A 21,126-nucleotide genomic window follows, 5' to 3' on the forward strand; every position below is an offset into this window, starting at 1 on the left:
AGCAATAGTGGTAACCTAAGTGAATGAGAAATCACCTGATCACTGGAAATGGTAAAAACTGAACAGTGTCATTTTTGCATGCTCTGCAAAAAGGATTTGCCATATCTGTCACCTATCTTAGTTTTTCCTTGATCGTTGGATGTAGGATTTGAATTGCCTCTTACAGTCCAATTCATCTAGCATATAATTGTGGGTCGATGACTTTGGTAATAGATGAGGTCTGCTAGCTATCTTGAAACATGTCTAATTCTGGGGCCATCTTACCTCTACTTATAGCATCTTTAGTTGATGCACGAATGTATATATGGTAAAAAACAACTACAGTCACCATCATACAGTTAGTCACACCATGCAGAACTAGAAAATACAAGTTTCCTACTCATCTACAAGAAACACTGACAATACGATGAACAAGAACAAATGATTGTATAAAATTATAAATCATTCTTTGGTCAAAGTCTCAATGAGATAGTAGCCACAAAACCCTTACATCTCTATCAAATAGTATGAGTGTTTAACAAAAAATGTTGGTACCCCAAAACTGCTTTTAATTCCTTCATGTTTATCGTGCACAACTAACTCATAGTCGACTCATGATCTCTAACTTAGGATTTTAATAAGAGCTCAACAATAATCATTGCTCATTTTAAAGTTTTAACTAGTGCATTGTTGTTTTCCTAAACGCAACATATTTTGCTATGTAATGTTAATGAACTATTTTGTTATAAAGCTTTTATTTTTTGTCACGTGATATTGAAGTATTGCTAGGAAGATGATTAAGGTAGGTGGCTTTTGTGAAAATTTTCTAGAAGGTGCATCGAACTTGGTCGTTATGATTTTGCAGTAGCTTGACCAAGCAACTACTCTTCTTGTTATAAATAAGGGTATTGCCTTTCACTATTTTATCAATCATTTCTCCTCACCATGTCATAAATCATTTTTTCCATATCAATACAATAAATGTGTTTTATAACCTCTTTTATAGAAGTTTTCCTCTGTTATTCTGTTGAATTTGCAGTTGCAGTGCACTAATTTGGGTGTGGAGGTATCCCATTGTTCTATTTTGTGCTTGGTAGGGTTGTGGGTACACTGCAGTTAGTGTTAGAGTCGGTTACAGTTCTACAGTGCAGAAAATAATAATCTATAGCATAGGCAATAACTTTTTATTGAAGTGTCAGAAAGAGATGAAATATTTTTTTTCTGGAATGTGGACTTCATGGTGCATCTAATAAGTATGAGGTCATTAATTTGAAATACTATGGAGGGAAATATAGTTGTTGCAAGTTGCTGTTCTAGAATTGTCTAAGAGTCAGAATTTTTGATGCCTTTACTTCCAAAAATCATAACTTTCTGCTATTTTTTTAGTTGGAAAGTAGATTCATTTACCTTTAAAATGAAGGTTTTTTTTTCCTAATCGATTCTTATTAAATATTTAGAGATAAAAATGGTATGCAAGTAGGCACTTAATTTCATCTTTGAAAACCCTAGGTTTCAAATATGTTGAAGAAAAATGAAGCTGCATTCAAACAATGTTAGGAGAGAAGGGGCTAGAAGAGTTTTGGATGCATTTGATATTGCATTTAATTGATTTATTATTCAGCTAGATTTGAAATCAGAATATGAAAAAGAAAACAATGTATGAATCTAGATTTGGAGGATAAATCTAGGGAATGGTATTAGACATTTTTTGGTTAAATGAAGATAACATTTTTCATTTTTGAGCTTGTCTTTCACGAAGGAAAATAATTTTTACAATATATCTGTTGATTATCTTCTTCTCTATGAAGAATCTTCCATCCAATATGATGTACAAGAAGTTTAAAAAAATTGATATTCTATTTGGCAAGTCTTCACTTCATGGTACATTTTATGATGATTGTGTCTACTTATAGAAAGTAGTGTTCCATAGGGACACACCCCTTCACCCCTCATAATCGCCACATATTTGGGATGGGGACACCCTTAGGATGTGGGGACTTGGAGGGAGTGTCCTTCGTCATCCGATCACTGCTACCTGAGACTCGGTAAGGTTTCCAAGATGTCCCCATTTTGGAGGGGACATTTCTGATATTTCCCCCTTGCGCTCCTTTTTTGGGGCTTTTGGGGGACTTTGGGACATTCTTGAGACATCCAGGGGACTCCCAAGATTGCCCCAAATGTCTTGAAGTCTTCTAGGCATCCACTATGGTAGATATCTACAAAAGTTAATTTATAAAATAATTTTCTTGAAATGCTTGCCATAGGCCCCAACCTTAATGGCTTATGGGCCCCACTCAAACCCTAAACATTCACAAAAAACTTACAAATAAACATCTAAGCCTCATTCAAACTCACTCTAAAGTTTCAACAACAAAGTTAAAAGTTGCAACAACAAGCTGTAAGAGTGAGAAAGGTTTCAAGTGAAGGCATTAGGATTGAGGAATAGTGGAAAAGCAAGAGGACGAGTGACATCAATCCTCCGTTGAATTAAAGGATTCAAAGCATTATTCCAGCTTCAAGGTAGGCTTCTTTTATGACTTAATTTTTCGTTGTCCAATTTAGTAACTAATTAGTAATTACTATTTTTAGTTGTAAATTTAGTAATTAATTCAGGGGTTTACAATTTATATTGTTGCAAATTTCAATTTAAACTCATTATTTTAATTTTACAAATGAACAATGATTAAATTTTATTCTTTTTAATTCTAAAACAGCAATATTTCATTATATAGATGTTCAAATTTTCATCAAACTAGGACTTTAACTTATGTGTATCCTTTGCTTCTATGCTTTGTGCAATGGAGTAAGAAAAACAAAATTGAAATACTTGTCCGATGAAGGTTAAGAACAAGGATTCCTATTTGTGTATTCTTTGCTTTTGCACTTTGCGTGACTTGAAGTAAGAAAAACAAAAACAAAATTCTTGTGTCTTAATCCCTTGCATTATGCATAGTTTTAATTTTAATTTTTAAATTATAAACTTATAAATTTTATTGTTTCTTGTAATGCCTCTATGAGTATGAGTTCTCACAACATGAATGAGGATGAGGTTGAGCCTCAAGAGGTTGAAGAAGTTGAAATTGAATCCGATTATGCACCCGAGGAAAGTGCAAAAGGAGAGATGGGTGAAGCCACTAGTTCCATTGGGATTGCAAAAATTAATTGCCCTTCCAAAATGTTGCAAAGATATGCTAGGGGTTTCTTTGATCTTAAGTCCCCTTCAAAGCAATTTGCAACCAAGTTACAAGAAAAGATTGGGACATCTGGGGGCATTAGGTTGTGGAAGTGCCATTTATGTAAACTTCAATTTTAAGGCAGCTTTATTAGAGTTAACTAATTTTTCAAGTACTATATGTATTTGTGCCATCCCCCTGCTGCTATCCTCCCACTGTCCTGAAACTTAGGACCTGGGTCCCCTCGTCCTTGAAACCCTTCCCCCAATGTCCTCATTTGGAAACTCTGCGAAACCATGATAGCAAGAGAAGTTGAGACATAAATGATCATGCAAAATCATAAGAAAGTAATCAAGGATAGTGCTCAACATGAATCTTTATTAGAATTGCAATAGATCATGAAGACTTCCCAAATCTCTCATTGGACATATTATAGGATGAAAATTATAATAAGGTATACATGGATCCATATGAATCTACGTTAAGGGCACATCAAATGAATTTATCAATTTGATCATGGTAGATGATTGAATAATATTTTGTCCAAATTAAGTGGTTTCATATATTCATTTTTAAACCAAAGGAAAAGGAGAGGAATAAAAAGAATATGCATAGGAGAGATTCTATAAGTCTTCAATCTTTGGGGACAAAGATCCCTAAGGGGGAGGATGCATGCTCTCTTCATTGACTAATAAAATTGGTGCATGTAAAACACACACTTAACTCAATGGATCAAGATATCCTCTATCAAGCGACTCACTAGTTATGAGGGTTACATTTATACAAGGATACATGGGGACACGTCCCTAGGGCTTTTGGAAGCATACTTGCATTGGGAATGTTTCTTAGCTGTCCCCAAATCAAAAGAATACTTGGAAACATACCCAGTATGTGGGGATGGGAGAGAAACGCCATGGGGATGGCCGACTGTCTTGCGACGTTTTGGGCATTGTTTGGAAAAAAAGCCACACTAATTTAAAAAATGAATTTAATTAGTTTTGTGTGCCCCCACACATTTCTAAGACTAACACAAAAAAAAAGACTCCTCCATTTGAATGCCCTTCTGAAGTTCTAAAAACTTATGCAAAAGGCCCCTTTAATTCTAAAAAATCTCTTCTTCAATTTGTGACAGCCCTAAACAAAGATAAAAAGAAACTTTTTAGAGGGAGCTATACAAGAGTGTATTGTCATCTATTGGGCTCTAAAAGACAAGGGGTGAAGATTTGTACAAAGATAAAGAAGGTTGAGATAATAGTGTCTCATAGATTGCATATGGAGGTGGAATCAAGGTCTAAGGGGTTTCCAATGCCAACATGATCCACACAATCAGCTATGTATGCCCTCTATAGTTGGTAGTGGTAATGGTAGTAGTGATGTTTCCACAAAAGGGAAGAGGAAGACTATTACTAGTGAGCAGCTAGGTCCAATTGCAAGTTTGTTCAATGTGCATGCACGAGATGTGGTGAAGTCTTCCATCGCCAATTTTTTTTATGCCCATGCCATCTCATTCCATGTAGCACATTCTTCTTACTCCAAACAAATGATCAAAGCTCTAACGTTTGTTGGTCTGTCATTCATCCCCCCTAGAGAACATAAACTATGTAGTACACTCCTTGACAATGAATATCCCAATGTGAGTTTGTTGATGGAGGACGCGAGACAAAGTTGGATTAGGATGGGCTACTCTATTGTCATGGATGGGTGGATTGATATTAGACATCGGTCACTTATCAACGTCCTAGTCACATTTTCAGATGGCACACATTTTCTTAGAGCTATTGATTGTTCTGGGAAGTGCAAGGATGCAAAATTCCAGTTTCATTTTTTGAGAGATGCCATAGAGGAGGTTGGAGACTCAGATGTTGTGCAGGTGATCATTGATTCAACACGTGTGCATATTAGTTAGCATGATGGTGGAGGGTGCTTACAAGCACATCTTTTGGACCCCTTGTCGTGTTCATGCATTGAAAAACACATTGAAAGACATAGGGAAGATGAATTGAGTGCAGTAGACGATGATAGTAGCTACAGATTTTCAGATGTTTATTTGCAACCATCACACTTCACTTTCTCTTTTAAGGACATTTTCAAAGAAGGAACTCCTCAAACCTATGGAGACAAGATATGTCAATTATTTTATTTTGTTAGAGAGGATGCTTTAGGTGCAAGAGGCTCTATAGTTGATGATGGTTAATTTAGAGTGGAGTAGATGGTCTATGCAAACATTACAGAAGGAAAAAACATCAAACAAAAAATTCTTAATGATGGTTGGTGGTCCACTGTGAGATAAAAAGTTGTTATTTTTAATAATTTGCTGATTTCCATTCTATTAGTAAATTTTAAATATTATAATTCGATTGTTGATTTTATAAAAGAATTATGATTTTAATATTCTAACTTGTGTTTTTAAATTTTTTGTTTGTAGATATATTTGCTCCTTCATTTCACCTATTGTGGATATCATTAGATATGTTGATATGGAATCTCTAGTCTTGGAGAGATTTATGAGACATTTGACAACATGCTTGGAAAAATGAAGCAAACAATTTGTAATAGGGATCTTGATTTGGGATAATATAAGAAACATATTAGACCCACTATGATTGAGCGGTGGAACATTATGAACACCCTACTTGATATGGCAGCCTTTTCTTTCAATCCCAAATGGTATGCACCAAAAGATGGTAGGTTGCGTCTTTGTGATGACAAAGAGGTGAAAGGAGTGTTAATGAAGGCTCTTTGAAAGATGCATTCAATTTAGGAGTCGAGTTTACTTTGCACACGATGGCTTGCCTTTACTAATCTCTGTTGTCCAACACACGACAAACCAAAGGCGAAGATAGATAGAGCCACATTAGCTCAAACTGATCCTTTTGGATGGTGGACATGGCATGGCAAAGATGCACTAGAGTTGAGGATGCTTGCTATTTGCCTCCTTTCATAGGTTGCTAGTTTCTCTTTTGTAGGGAGGAATTGGTCCATATATAGCAGCATTCACTCTATCAAGGGGAATAGGCTGACCTCTAGACATGCAAAGAAGTTGGTGGCCATGCATAGTGCTTTGTGATTCCATGATCATCAAACTTCAGAACATAGGTAGAATCCAACTTTATGTTGGGATGTTGATCTAGAGGACGCCACCTAGATTGATGAGGAGACATAGGAAGGATTGGTTGTAGTTCCATTAGTTGAGCTAGCTCCTCATACTCATAGTGGTAATGACTCAAAGTCAGACTTTGATTTTGATGCAGTGTTGGGAGATGCTGAGTAAAGGTAGCTTCATACTTTCTATCACTATGCTTTTGACATTTTTGACTTTGTCATTTTGAAATTTGTAGTTCAAACTTGTAGCCTTTGGGCATTTTGGTGTATGCAATATTATTATTATTTTATTTTATATCATATACACATTGACAATGAATTATGGATGCAATTAAATATTAATTTGTTTGACTCTCACATGAACTCTATTGTTGTGTTTTAACGATTCAATATTATGAATGCCTTATCATTGTTATCAATGTTATCATATGAATATTTGAAATTTCCTAATGTTTTAAAATTTTTCCATATTTTTTATATACTTGCCCTTATTGTCATCCCCTATCATCCCATAAATGGCTTCAAAAAAATCCATCCCCAAAACATGTCCCCTGTCCTAGAAATCATAGGATATATAATGTTTGACTAGGGATGTATCTTCTTGGATGATGTTGGTACTGTGTGGATGGCTCAAAGATTTCTGGGAGTTGTCCGAAGTGGTTGAGTATAGAAATTAAGCTTGCTATTCAAAAAGGAATTCATATTAAAAACTTATAAAATTCTACAGTAGTTGCTACTGGTTAATTTTAATGCTGATGATTCTATTGATAACAACAGTCTACGGTTGCTATAGGTAACAATTACCTTTACTACTTACCTCCAAACCTTTAAAAGAAACTTTTGGGCTTTTTGCTCCACCGTGTTCAGCTACCATATTTATTGCTTCCCTGTGTTCTGCTGTCTCGCCTTTGCTTGTCTACGTACAATGGTGGGAGATTTTCTACAAGTGGAACTAAAGGATTGTGAAGCCCTAAAAAATGATTAGGATGTGTGAAGCATTCTGCAAAAGGGCAATCTAGCTATGTATATCAAAGCCATGAATGGCTACAATTTAACCCTTTTGGCCAAATTTGCCAACTCTTGGAAATTTGGCATTGTTTGTGTCCGTGGCATCTCTTTTTTAGGGATTGGTCGAGCTCATTGCTTTTGCTATGGGGCTCTCTCTCGAGGGGACTAGAATTCCTAAAAAAGACTAAAGGAAACTATTAGGAGGCGATGACTAGGTTTTTTAAAAAGGGGGGAGAAAGTGAGCAAACTTCAAAATGGCCTCATTGGAGAAGACCTTTCGAGTGTTTGGAAGAAGATTGCTGAGGTCCTAATGAGGTACATCACTCTGGAGGGTTACTATGAGCAATTCCATGCATATCTCTTCCCTATGCTAAATCATTTTTGTAACAATTTGAAAATGAATTTGGCCTTTTGGATTTATTCATCACTGTAAGAATTTGTGAAAAATCACTCTCATTGGTAAGACTATGCCCCCTACCAATGTCTAATCTACTGTCTTTATTGGTATAACCTTGCTCTAACCCCTACTCACTCGCTCCCGCGTATTATCAATCCCTCACTTGTCCAGTTGGATGAGGGCCCCCCCTTAAAAAGTGGAAAATCCCCTCTACTCTTGAGATTCCCGTCTCTTTGATTAAGATCCCGGACTCTCCCAATTTACCCTTTTCGAAGGGTAAAAAAGTGGTGACTGATCATTTTGCCTCCTATTCGAGGGTAAAGTTGTCTCCTCTCAAGACTTCCTTGAAGATACCACTACTCTGTTTCGGACAGTGACTCTAACACCCCAAGCTCCCTAGTCTTGAAGATTCCCAATATTCTCCTATTGATAAGGTTAGTACCTCTCCTACCACCCCTGTGGAGATGCGCCTTCCAATGATAATGTTCTTTCCCAAGGTCAATCGGATTCTTAGAATTTAACCCAATGTAACCTATGCACCCACCTTTGAGTGAAGATTGATGAACTTTGTAAGGCATATAATCTTTAGAATGATATTTTGAAGTGGTAGCTTTTTCCCAATTTTATACTACCAAAAAGAAAATCCATATTTTAGAAAACCTCGTTCTACCCAAAGCTATGGAATGGCCTAAGGAGTTGGTGGACAAAGATATTTGGGATGCCATGAAAAAGATTGCAGCCACTTTCGACAATTGGGAATGCATTGAGAAAGATGTTGAAAACATTAAGCAAGTGTTTGGGTCTGTTTAAGATTGGAGGAAGCTGGAATCTGAAATTCAAATTGGTAATCTCAAAGCCAACCAGGGGAAGATTTATAAAAATATACTAGATATAATTGTCTACTGCAAAGAGTCTGTTGAGAACATTACCATGACTCTTCAAGTGTTTCAAGACGAGCTGGAAAAAAAAATGAATTGCAAGTTGGAGGATACTACTCAACAGCAGCCTGTCATCTGCCCTTCAAGCTCCAAGAAGAAAGGTAAGGATGAAGCGGTCAGCGAAAATCTCTCTTCTTCCATCCCTGTAGAATACAAGGGTAAGGTTTTTATTGAGCTGTCCTTTGTAGACAAGCTGGATTTCCTTAACAAAGAGTGGGTGAACTGTTGCTGGTTCTGCTGGTTGTTGGTTGGTCTTTCTTGTTTTTTGCTTTTTGTGGTTTTTGCTTCAGTTTTAGTTTGTTTTAGCTTTCTCTAGTCTCACTTCTGGTGAGACTTGTCTCTTTTGCCTCCATGGCTGTCTTGTAATGGGTTTGGACCCCTCCCAAGTTTATCTAATCAAAACATTTACCTTTACTACCAAATAACCAATGATCTAAACTTGAAAGTACTAAATTTACTAACTGTTAATGCTAATAACAGAGTCACAGCATTGCCTCAAATGGGCCTTTGCTTGGATTGTTGTACTCTTTTACTTTACAGAAATATTAATCAATTCTTCTTATCATTCATTCATTCACATCCTTCTCAACATCAACTAATAAAGAACAGCTTCAGATTATTGTTTACAAGCCTTCGAAAAAATCACCATTGTCCTGTTTACAAAAACCTTGAAAATATATAGACTAATTCTAACTGTCCTTGACTGGTTGGACTCTTAATAACCTAGATTACAACTGTCAACACATTCTCTAAAGATAAGAAGATAATTGTTTTGTTTTAGAAAACATAAATAGGAAACTTCAGTAGAATTAAATCTCCAGGAAATAGAATCCCAATACAACTCTTTAACTATGATTGGAGAAACGGAATTATTGGCATGTATAGACAAATGGCATAGTGTGTGCAACAAAAGGATTGTTGCAGTTTTTGTCATTATCTGCTATTGTGGAGTTCCTTCCCATTTTTCATGGCAGAAATTATTGTTGTTTGATGGATTTTTGATGACTGAAATTATAGTGGCTTGTTCTGGCTCTATTGATTGTGGGTGTCCTACTTCCTTGGTTGCAGGTGCTTGATCCCTCGGCAACATGTGGTCACTCCTATGGCTGTGGGTTTGCAACAGTCCTTTGGCTATATGTTGTCTGTTATCCTTGTTTGCATGAGGGTTTGTTTCCTTAAAAACACTTCTACGCTAAGATGACGACGATTGTCATAAAATATTATCTTGTTTTGAAAATAATTATCTAAACACAAGCGTTTATCAAAACATCATTTATTAATTTTAGTTCTTTCTGATTCAAATATTAATCAGAGTCTGGGAAAGTCTGAGGAAAAGTTTTATGAAATAGGAAATAAACACAGTTAATAAGAACAATTGCTAGACTCATCAGAGGGCATGTTGTGTTTCCAAACACAACATATTATGTTATGTAATGTTAATGAGCTATTTTATTATAAAGCTCATATCTTTTTGTCACACTATATGTAAGTGGTGTTATGAAGATAATTAAGGTAGGTGGATTGTGTGAGGATCTTCTAGAAGGTTCATTGAGCTTAGTTATTATGATTATGTAGTAGTTTGCCCAAGAAGCTACCCTTTTTGTAATAACTAAGGGTATTACCCTCACCATGTAATTAATCTGTTTTTCCATATCAATACATTATGTGTTTTATCATATTTTTTGGAATTTTTCTATTATTCTCTTGGAATTGTAGGCGCAATCCACTAATTTGGGTGTGTAGGTGTTCCATTGTTCTATTTTGTTTAGTTGATCTTGCTAAGGTTACAAGTATGTTGTATATCTTATTTTGAAGACAAGTGGCCCTATTCCCATATGCTGAACAAATCATAATGAAATCTAGTATACTATATGGATCTAGGTAAAGACTTCAAAGTTTTAGAAGGTTGAGAGCAAAGAAACGGGACTCGGACTTGGCTTGGACTCGGCGAGGCCAACTCGACTCGGAACTCGGACTTAGGAGTCAAAACTCGGCTCAGACTCGGAACTCGGACTTAGGAGTCAAAACTCGGCTCAGACTCGGCTGGACTCGGCAAAGTGAAAAATTCAAGAAATTTAGAGCTTTTTAAAGATTTAAAACTTGTCTCATGCACCCTTTATTAAATACATCTTAAAGACACAATAACATCATCAAATAGAAGCTAATTTGATTACATACACAAGTATACATCAATCACATAAGCATAAACGCAAATTGTAGCTAAAGGAAATAACAAACATAGATATATAAATATTGTCAAATGTATACAATATTACAAAATTCATGGAATAAAAAATCCATGTCATCATATGATCAAATGAGATGCAAACTCTTCCTTTCCAACTCTTGATGCACCAAATGAAAGTATATGTTGTTATATGGAATTGGAGCCTAATCAGACTCGGAGATTAAAATTTCCCTACTTTTATCAGCGCAGTTTCCCCCCTAATTTTATGACGGAGGTTTGGGGGTAGCGCCCCCAAGTTGGGGTCAAGGGGCAGCTCCCCTCGTGCGCTCCTTGTCGCGATACAGGGCGGGGTCGAGGGGCAGCGCCCCGCGAGGCCAAAAGACTTTTATTATTTTATACAAGTGTCGGGTGTTATTTTTCTATTGTTTCTCCTCACAACTCACCTTTCTCCTCCTATTTTGCCAAATGAATGAAATGAAGTTCACTTTTAGGCTCAAAGCATAATATAAACCAAAAAAATCAATTCAAAACTTATTAGAAGTTGTGTTTTTTTAACTTAAAGTTACATGCCACCGATCGAGTTTGGCAGTCGGGACTCACCAAACTCGGCGATTGTGTGTGATTTTGGGCGATTTTTTGACCCAGACTCGTCTGAGCCCACTGGACTCCGCGAGCATGACTCGACTCGGAAATCGCCCAAACTCGGCGAATTTGGGCTATTCCCGTTTCTTTGGTTGAGAGTGTTTGAAAAGATAATGAGGGCAGGAATCCCATCAACTTACCCAACACTAGTCAACTCATACTGAGGGTGTTGGAAAAGAAAATGAGGGCCAAAATTCTCATTGTCTTACTCAACACCAATCAACCCATACTCTTAGGAACAACTAGCACTACTACCAAAAACCATCCATCTCATGAAATACATTTTTAATTCAACAAAGCCTAAGATTTTAATACAACCATGAAAGTATGTCTCAAAGGACTACTCAAACAAAGCCATCTAATGGCATTATAGTATTCTAAGTGTTCTAGGGTGTGGTGGTTCACTTAAGGGGTGTCAAGATACCAAAATGGTTCAGTCACTTCTACAAATGGGCAAAGAATTACTCCACACCATTTCATGTGAGATTAGGCGACAGGGGTTCTTTCCGTGCCCATTCCCTTCATTTGACCTCTGGAGCTGAAACAATATCCAGATTCTGTGCCAGCAGAGGCAGCGGAGCCCTGACACATTTCGAGAGCCTATCCCTGTCCCAATTTCAGTAGGAAAGAAGGAAGCAGCCGTAGCATTAGATCTCATTATTAATTATCCGCCTTGCCTCTCACCCAATTCTCAATGAATTCCTGCTCGTTAAGTCCAAAATAGTAAAGAAAGATGGTTGGTTATCTGTTAAAGGACACTCCCTTTCTTTTTTATTTAGGTCCTCTGAACCAGCTTTATGTTATGAGGTTTACTCTATGCCCTTGGCTGCCAATAACTGTGCTACCATAGATGTGAGGGTGGTTAAACTCTGCTCTAGCCGTTCCAACCTGACCCTGGGGTCTTATTCTTAATCCTCTTCATGACGACCTTGTTATGAGGGAGAGATCGAATGTAGATCAAATTTTCTATTCATTCGTGGGATCTGGGCGGTCCTGGGTAGCCAATGTGGCTACTTTTTTCTCGAGAATCCATACATATCTTATCAGTGTATGGAAGGCTATCTCTCGAGCACAAGCCGAAGTTCTTATTATAAGCCTAAATGTGTAAAAAAAGCACCTAATAACACATCTTCACAAACCAAGAACTACGAGATCACCTTTTATTCTAAGGTGACGAAGGGATCATATCATTCACGTCTTTTCATGCTTTCATCCGCCCTAGATCGAGTGGGTCGAGAGGTATGTCGCCCCATAACTCTGTGGGACGAGTGCCGACTATAGATAAGAGAGTGTCCCTCGGTCTATCGAGAGTGCCATATATAGGCCCCCCCTAGATATAGATATATGGGGGCGGGGGAGGACTATAGATCTGAAAACTTGACTAACTATTTAGTATTCTAGTGACTTGTTATCCATAATGTATACCAATCCAAGTTCAAGAATCAGCGACAAAGCTGTCCCATTCAAACTAGTTTTGTTTTAAGTCCCGTTGGTGTCTGTTTTATCATCTACCAAACATTAGAATAGGATACCTGAAGGTATTCTATCCTCTCCTGAAAAATCACTACTGATTCCAAGGTCTATATGTGCGAACAAGCGACTTTCGTGAAATAGCTTCTTGGGTAGTGTATGCTGTAAATCTCAAGGGGGACTTACGTTTAACAACTGTCTTTGAAGTACTGGACTTAGATAGATTTAGCAATTCTAGGCTTTCTCTTTTTTTTGGGATTTTCCGGGATTTAGACTTTCAAAAGAAAGGAAAAAGAGATAGGGTTTGAGAAAGCTAATCTAATCCTACGAACTCCAGAGACGGTATCAATTGGGTGCTCTTGAGAAACCAAACTTTGCTTCGCCACACTAGGGACAACTACACAAAGCTGGTGCAATCTTCAATGGATTGTGCTTATGATTAAGGTATTGGGATGCATAGAGGATGGGCTCAGACTAACTTTGCACGGTGAAATGGAAATCATCCATTCACCAAAAGTATGAGCGGAGATACACCATTGATTAACACTTATCCAATCCTTCATTCAAATTAACAATAATGAAAGCAAATCTAAATTAATTTTAACTAAGTGTTGAGGAAATTGAAACCATGCAAATCATTCAAACAATAGGGATTACAAAGCCTTAAGAGAAAGCACACATGCAATATATTATTTGGAAATGACCTTATGCAACAATACATCAAAAACCCTCACAGTCTCCAAATGAGAGGAGGTAGCCTTATATAGTTTTTCAAAAATAAATGAACGACCGAGATCAAACAATGATCAAGGGCCAAGATTGAAAGCTATAAATCCTAATTAGGGTTTCCCAAAACACTATCAACATGCATGGATAAGAAAGTGACATGTGGCACAACTGCTAATCTCATTGAGGTGAGTGTCCACTTTCCCCCTTCGTAGATTCGATGTACTTGGACACAATAAGCTTGATCTCCTCCATGGTGACACTTGGCAAACAGTTAATTTGGAAGTCGATGATGTCCACATCATCGGTACATGTGGCGAGGATGCTTTCCCACTCAACTGCTTGGGCAAGAAAGTTTTCATTGATGAAGAGAAAGTTTGCAATCTTTGAAAGATCGCCCTTGTCAATCATCCCTGAATCCTTGAAGAAGCTTGACTGAATCTTGGCTCTCAGGTTCTCTGCTTGCAAATGCTTCTCCCTTATACTCTCTTTCTTCCAGATCTCAAACGCTACATGAAACACCTTGCTCAAGATCTCCCCGACACTCTCCTCTGTCTCGAAGCACTTGGTCTCGGATTTCTTCAAAAATTCAATCCGGGTGACCAAGGCATAATACCAGGTGTTGAAGTCATACCTATCTCCGGCTTGTATGACACCTACATCCACTAGACTTCTCTTCGACAATCCTCGGATAACCTTAAGATGCGAAAGTATTTCATCTTGAATTTCCTCCACGTCCTCCCAATTGGTAGCTAGGTCCTGAATACGGCTGACCAATGAAGAGGCTGACTTGTGTGCTGACACTAAATTTTCCACCAGTATATCAGCACGTGCTGAAGCATCTGAAATCCACTCCTTGGCCTGTGTGAACGAGCCCTTCATATCCTCATAATCCTTCATCGATTCCTGCTGAAGAGGCTGTGGAGGGTAACCGGGATCTCATGGTTCAGTGGTCTGGTAAGATGGAGAACATACTTTCTCCACTGCTGGTTTTATTCTTCAACCTTCTTTCTCTTCTCTTTCTCCTGAGCTAAACTTGCCTTCAGAGCGTTACAAGAGTCATCGAAATACTGGACCTCTTGGTCTTGGGTGGGCTTACCCAGCTCTATGGTGGTGATCTTGTAATCATCTGCGACGACATTGTTTTTCCTTCTTTAGGCACTGCTATCTGGACTGTCCTGAATCCTGCACTGTCTCTCTGAATTAGAGAAAACTTTCTAGCGGGCTTGGGTGGTTTAGCTATAGCTGGCTCATTCACCTTCTCCAGAAACGCTGCCGTGATTTCTTCGGAACAAGCCTCCTTGGGGACTTTAGCCTTTATTCTTTCCCTTAGCCAATCTGGGATAGTTGATTGCTCTACAGTATTCTGGTCAAGTGCATCATCTGTCCCTCTTGGGTTTGCAGCTATGCCATCTAAGAAGACTATGGGAGATGTAGGCGTTTCAATTTACTCTCTGTTCGGACTTTGGACAACTTCCTTCATTACTTCCTCAATCGAAGGAGAAGGCACTCTTACTTCATCATTAACTATGCATATGTTCATCTCCTGCTCCTCAACTGCATTCTGATCAGGTATGATAGAAGCGACACTTAGGATGGATTGGCCTTCGCTGGACTCTCTTCTTTCCCCTACAATCTTCTTTCCTGTGACCTTTACGGAGCTTCCAACTAACTCCTTCCTCTTCCGAGACCCAACACTTTCTGGATTCCGGGTATTACCTGCAGAGGTACAAGGATTGGATGACAAAGAGTCATCCACTCCCATCAATTCGTAGGTCAAGGCCACACCTTTGGACTTTAATTGCCTTGTTCTTTCAGATGTCCACCACCTAGAATACTCAACCACCGTCCTCATGAGGTTTGCTAGATCTGATTTTTCTCTCTCTTTCCAATCTATCAAAACTAGTGGTTCATTCTTCATCTTTTCAAAACCCGGCTACTGAAGCTCAAGGCTATCCTCTACTTGGTCAGCAACTCTGAATACCTCTATTGCTCTTACCATGCTCAAAGGGATTCTAGACCAAATTCTCTTCTTGATCTCGAAACTATCGACTGTGTTAGCCCAATAATCTTCTAGATCAGCCTTGTGTTCAAATGTCATTCCTTCGACCTTCTTTATTCTGTGGAATGGATCGAAATTCCTTCTTGCCTTGTACTGATAGAGGGGATACCAGGCCAGCTCCTTCTCAGCAGTCGCAGCAGCTTGTGACGATGTACGTTTCCAACCCATTACCAATTGTAAGAGAGGAAGTTCCTACCTTCTTCTGTTTATCCCTTTGAATTGTCATATACCCCTCCAATTGCCTCACAACCTCGAGTAACACCACTCGGTTGGTAGGGTAAGTTGGAAGCTTGTAGGGAGACCCAGAGAATCCCTGAATTCTAAGGTAAGTGAACTTTGGATATTGGATATACCAATACCCGAATTCACTGATGAAGTCCATAGACTCTTGAGAGAGTCTTTGGTGCAGTCCACCTTGTAACGTCCACGTGATGTGCATGAGGAAGGTATCATTCACTCTTTTAAAATGGAACTTTTCTTCCATGTGGAGCTGGAGATAGCAATCATAGATTGGAAACTGGTTCTCTTTGTTCCCTACTTCTCCTCTGCAAGTGAGACCTCTGTATCTGTAGGTTCTGGCCAAGGAATAAAACAGGTACGAGCTCATGAAGAAGGTCCTATTTGCTTCTAGGTTCCTTAGCTGGTTGGCTAGGTTGTCACTTATCATTTGGGCCCAGTCTATCATTTTTACTCCGTTCATTATTTCATTAATGAAATAATACATCCAGGGCTCGAATGGGGCATCTTGAGAATTTCCCATTATCCTGTTCAGCAGAACGATCATGTCTCCAATGTCTTCCTTGAAGTATGCTCTCACCAGGCTCTTCCTTTGAAGTTTGGAGGTGCCCTTCCTTGGCTTATTCGGCCAGAAATGGTTGACTATGGCATCATATTCCTCCAAGTGGTCCTGATACATGCTATCAGCTTCGTCCTTTGTTACATACACCGTGTTGTGATACTCTGGGATCCGGAAGGCCTCTTTGATGGCCTCATCACTGATGTTCGCCAACACCCTTCCATCAGGTGCAACAATGTCTTTACTGGTGGGGTTGTAATGTTTAGCGCATTCAACTATTAATTCAGTGCATTGCATGGTGGGGAGAAAGCCAGTAGCATGCATGATGCCACTCTTCATCATCTTTCGTGCGGTTGTGGTAGGCACAAGGTTGTCCAGACCAAACATCCGCTTCTTAAATTCTCTCAGATTGATGTGTCCGAGGTTGGTGTCGCTAACGTTTTTCCACTTCGAAGTCATCCTTGACTCCGGAGGAGCATCTTTATCCACTTGAAATTTCATAGTGCTTAGGATCTGCAAACAAACAATGAAACTTTAAGTCAAAAATTAATTCGTAACTTGAAGAAAATAAAGGGGGCTGCGAATGGCTAAGTTTTTGAAAATTTCATTTTATTCTCATACTTAGCCATAAAAACTGAATTTTCATCTGTAAACCCTTCAATCTCGAGGATGGTTGTGGTCATAAATCAACACTAAGTGTTATAACTCCAAAACTTTCTCATACTTAGTATAAAAAAAATGATTTTTTTTCTTCACTAGAAATTCGAATAAATCCACTAGAAATCATTTTCCATAACTCTGAAAATACACAAATCTGCATCATAAATTCAATTTCACCTTCGAATAGATTGAAGTAAGGCTGGAAAACTCTTTAGAACACTCAGAAAGAACTAGCTATTCTTTCTTATACCAGCTGGTTTCACTCAAAAATCTGTGAATCCTTCGTTATGAAGTTCCTCCAACTACCAGCAATATCAAAACTTTCTCCAGATGAACTCCAAACTGCCAACACTTTAGTATGCTCTTCTTAAGAACTTCGAACTTCTTGGTGTGTAAAAATGAAGTATTTGTAAATAAAGTTGAATTCCCAATTAGAAACACGCAAAATCCTCCAACTCATATTTCTAAATCTAACTCGCATTTTGGGAAAGTGTTGTCATCTTTTTAAGTTCGAAAATCCTTCAATTATTCAAGTTTCTAATTTGTTTTCAGTTGGTTAATTTGAACTAGGCTCATAAAAGAATATCTTCCAAAGTTTCTAATTTAGAATTCAGTTCGAAAATCCTCTTGATTTTGCAAAATATCTTCTCTCTTTTAATTTTGAGTTTCTATTTTGACTTTACAATTCAATAATCTTTGAAATCTCTCTTTGTTCAACTTTCTAATTCGATCAAGAGTTCAATTTTCTTGGAAGATTTGATGACATCACTCAAAATTCTATTGACTTTATTCGACTTTCATGTTTAGGCGGACTTTTGGAGGCTCATCTTCATGTTTGGGCGGACTTTTGGACTTACTATCCAAGGCGGAGTTTAGGAACTACCCCTACATGGCGGACTTTCCAACTCCCTCTTCAAGGCGGACTTTAGGAGGGTCCCCTCATAGGGCGGAGTTTAGTGCTATGACATGGCTATCAAACATGGCGGACTTTTGAAACCATCTCCAAGGCATAGGGCAGACTTTTGGTCTATCACCAAACATGGCGGACTTTCAAGGCATCATGGAAGGCGGACTTTTGCTTGGGCTTCAACTTCTCATGAGGGCGGACTTTCTTGACCCCACCACTTTATCTATCAAACTTGGGCGGACTTTTGATACCATCTCCAAGGCATAGGGCGGACTTTTGGTCTATCACCAAACATGGCGGACTTTCAAGGCATCATGGAAGGCGGACTTTCTTGACTCCACCACTTTATCTATCAAACTTGGGCGGACTTTTCATGCATCTCTTGGGCATAGGGCGGAGTTTTTAAGAGGATCTTCAACATCATACTAGCACCTTGGGTGGACTTTTGAGCTCATTCTTTAAGGCGGAGTTTAGAGGTGACACCAAGGAGGGCAGAGTTTTGAGCTCCCTCTTCTTGGCCTCTTTAACACATGGCGGATTTTAATGGTCTTCAACTTTTTTGGGGCAGAATTTGGGAAGACCTCTATCAAGCATGGCGGAGTCTTAAGGTATCCCCTTTAACATGGAGGGCGGACTTTAGAAGGCCTCCTCCATCTCTCTTCAAGGTGGACTTTTCATGAGACATCAAGGCAAACTTTAGGCCTCTCTCAACATAGGGCGGATTTTCTACTACCCCTACAAGGCGGACTTTGGACATTCCCCATGATAGGGCAGTCTTTTGAACTTACTATCCAAGGCGGAGTTTAGGAACTACCCTTACATGGCGGACTTTTGGGAGATCACCATCATCTTGCTTAGATAGGGCGGACTTTGGAAGCATGACTACCAACGCGGAGTTTGGAGATAGCTCAACCAAGGCGGAGTTTAGACACCTCTCAAGGCATGGCGGACTTTTTCCACTCCACAAGGCATGGCGGAGTTTAGAGCTCCCTCTTTGTGGCCTCTTTAACATGGCGGACTTTTGATTACCCCCATCATAGGGCGGAGTTTGAATAACCTCTCCTCATGGGCGGACTTTTGCTTTCCCTTCATCATGGCGGACTTTGATGGCTTCCAATCATGGCGAACCTTGATCATCTCCCCAACATAGCAGACCTTTGCTTGGGCAGACTTTTTGAACACCTGTCATGACACTCAACCTTATCCATTAGCCATACTTAAAAATTTTTTTTTGGAAAATTTCAAAATTTCACATTTTAACCAAATTTAACCAGATTAACTTGAAATTTGAAATCCATATTTAGGCAAACCATCTGAAGCAATATGACCCCTAAAATATAGGGAACTGGCTTTTTAGGTCAAAAACTTGGAAATTTTGGGTCCTGGTCGAAGCAAGTGAGTGGGATCAGTGCAAACCCTAGATTCCCATTCTGAAAAAGCAAAAAGCAGACATCCCTAAAAGATAGGGAAAACTTTCTAAAAATAGCCATATCGGGGATCGGGCTAAAAATGCCAAAAACGAAACTTCCTAAAAAATAGGAAAAAGCAAAAAAGCAAACTTTCTAAAAATAGAAAGTTGTCCAAATTCGTCCAAATCAAGTGCGATCTTCGTCCTTTGGCCTTTCTAAGCACTTTGGCGGTGTTCATACTCTAGAATCACATGGTTTGCAACAACTAACTTTCAATCCTTAGGACTTGAGCTGCTCAAAATTGGGCAAGGCTTGGCAAAGCTGAAGCGGAAGGCCACGAGACACTAACAAAAACCCTAGAGTGCAGGAAAAGAGAGGGTCCCTATTTGCAATGGGGCGATGTGTGAAAAAGGTCACAACAAGTCCTAATGTAGATCAACCCAAGTCTATAATAAATGCAAAGTGAAATGGACAGATTATCTCATCATTGCAGTGCCCACTGCTTGGTCCCAATTTCAGTTATCATATATACCATGTACAATCTGTACCATGGTTTACCAATGCTATAAGATAATAGCCCATGCAAACTCGTCAAAAGGGTATGATTGAATTCAACATCAGTATAATATGTTGAAATGAGTGCTAGCATGATGACTGAGTTTACTATGATTTAAACCTTATCTAAACATGTTTTAATAATAACCAATTACAAGTTTCAAGATGATGTATGAACTCCCTAGTAAGATCTGTTTTTGCTTTTTAATTTCCCAAACAATGCTGAGAGGGACAAACAAGTTCACTCCTATAAAACCTCTCTCTATTATGCATCATAGGGATGTGGTTTACTGTTTCAGAACATAGGCCAGCATGGTAATGGTTGTATTTTAATAGCATTGAATCCATTAAAATTATTTTTTATACCAACAAGTCCCCATTGTAAGTTATGATAATGATCTTAAAGATTATGAGAAATTGCCAGCGTACAAGAATCTAGTTGAAATTTGAGTTTTAGAATGACTAACAAATCTATGCCAACTGAACCCTAGATATTATTCATTTCATTCTCTTTAAAATGCAAGAAACAGATATTATATTATGATTTTTTACAGGCAGTACTCTATTTCATTCCCCCTATTTAAAATGCAACAAAAAATATACAAGAAATTCATAAACCATTTTTACCAACAAAATATGCCAAAATTTCCATTTGGGAGAATCAGAAGAAGAAATCAAAGACCAATCTCACACTATACCAGCTGTAAATGGCATCCCTTTTCCCTCCTTCTCAAGTGCACCTCCTTCTTTTATGCAAAAAACCCCAACAACAAAGGAAAGACGCAGCTGCCCCTCTATATTCCTTTATGCAAAAGCTAAGACAGAGAACTGCATCTCTGTCTTTCTTTGTCAAAAGCTTGATGGCTGTAAAAAATCCCAAATGGCAAAAATTATAGATCAGAAAATTTGGTGAGGAAGTTTTTCCCCAAAAACTCTGCTTGTAAAACCCTCAAAAATTTATGCAAACTGCTGCTGCCTTGTTCATGCAATCAAGCCAGTGGGTTTAAGGCTCAATTAGTGTACAACATCATGCTAATATATGTACAACATTTCCATCTCTCATTCCATCATTAATCCCTGTTCAAGCAACAATCACAACCACAAATAAAGCATT

General features: G+C 38.4%; 1 protein-coding gene across 1 annotated transcript in view; it reads left to right on the forward strand.

Annotated features, from left to right (window-relative positions):
- The window catches only part of LOC131060359 (uncharacterized), a 67,458-nt gene that overhangs the window by 23,690 nt on the left and 22,642 nt on the right, over positions 1 to 21,126 (forward strand). The window lies entirely within an intron of this gene.

This window comes from Cryptomeria japonica, chromosome 11 (genome assembly GCF_030272615.1).
Source record: "Cryptomeria japonica chromosome 11, Sugi_1.0, whole genome shotgun sequence".
NCBI classification, from domain to species: Eukaryota; Viridiplantae; Streptophyta; class Pinopsida; order Cupressales; family Cupressaceae; genus Cryptomeria; species Cryptomeria japonica.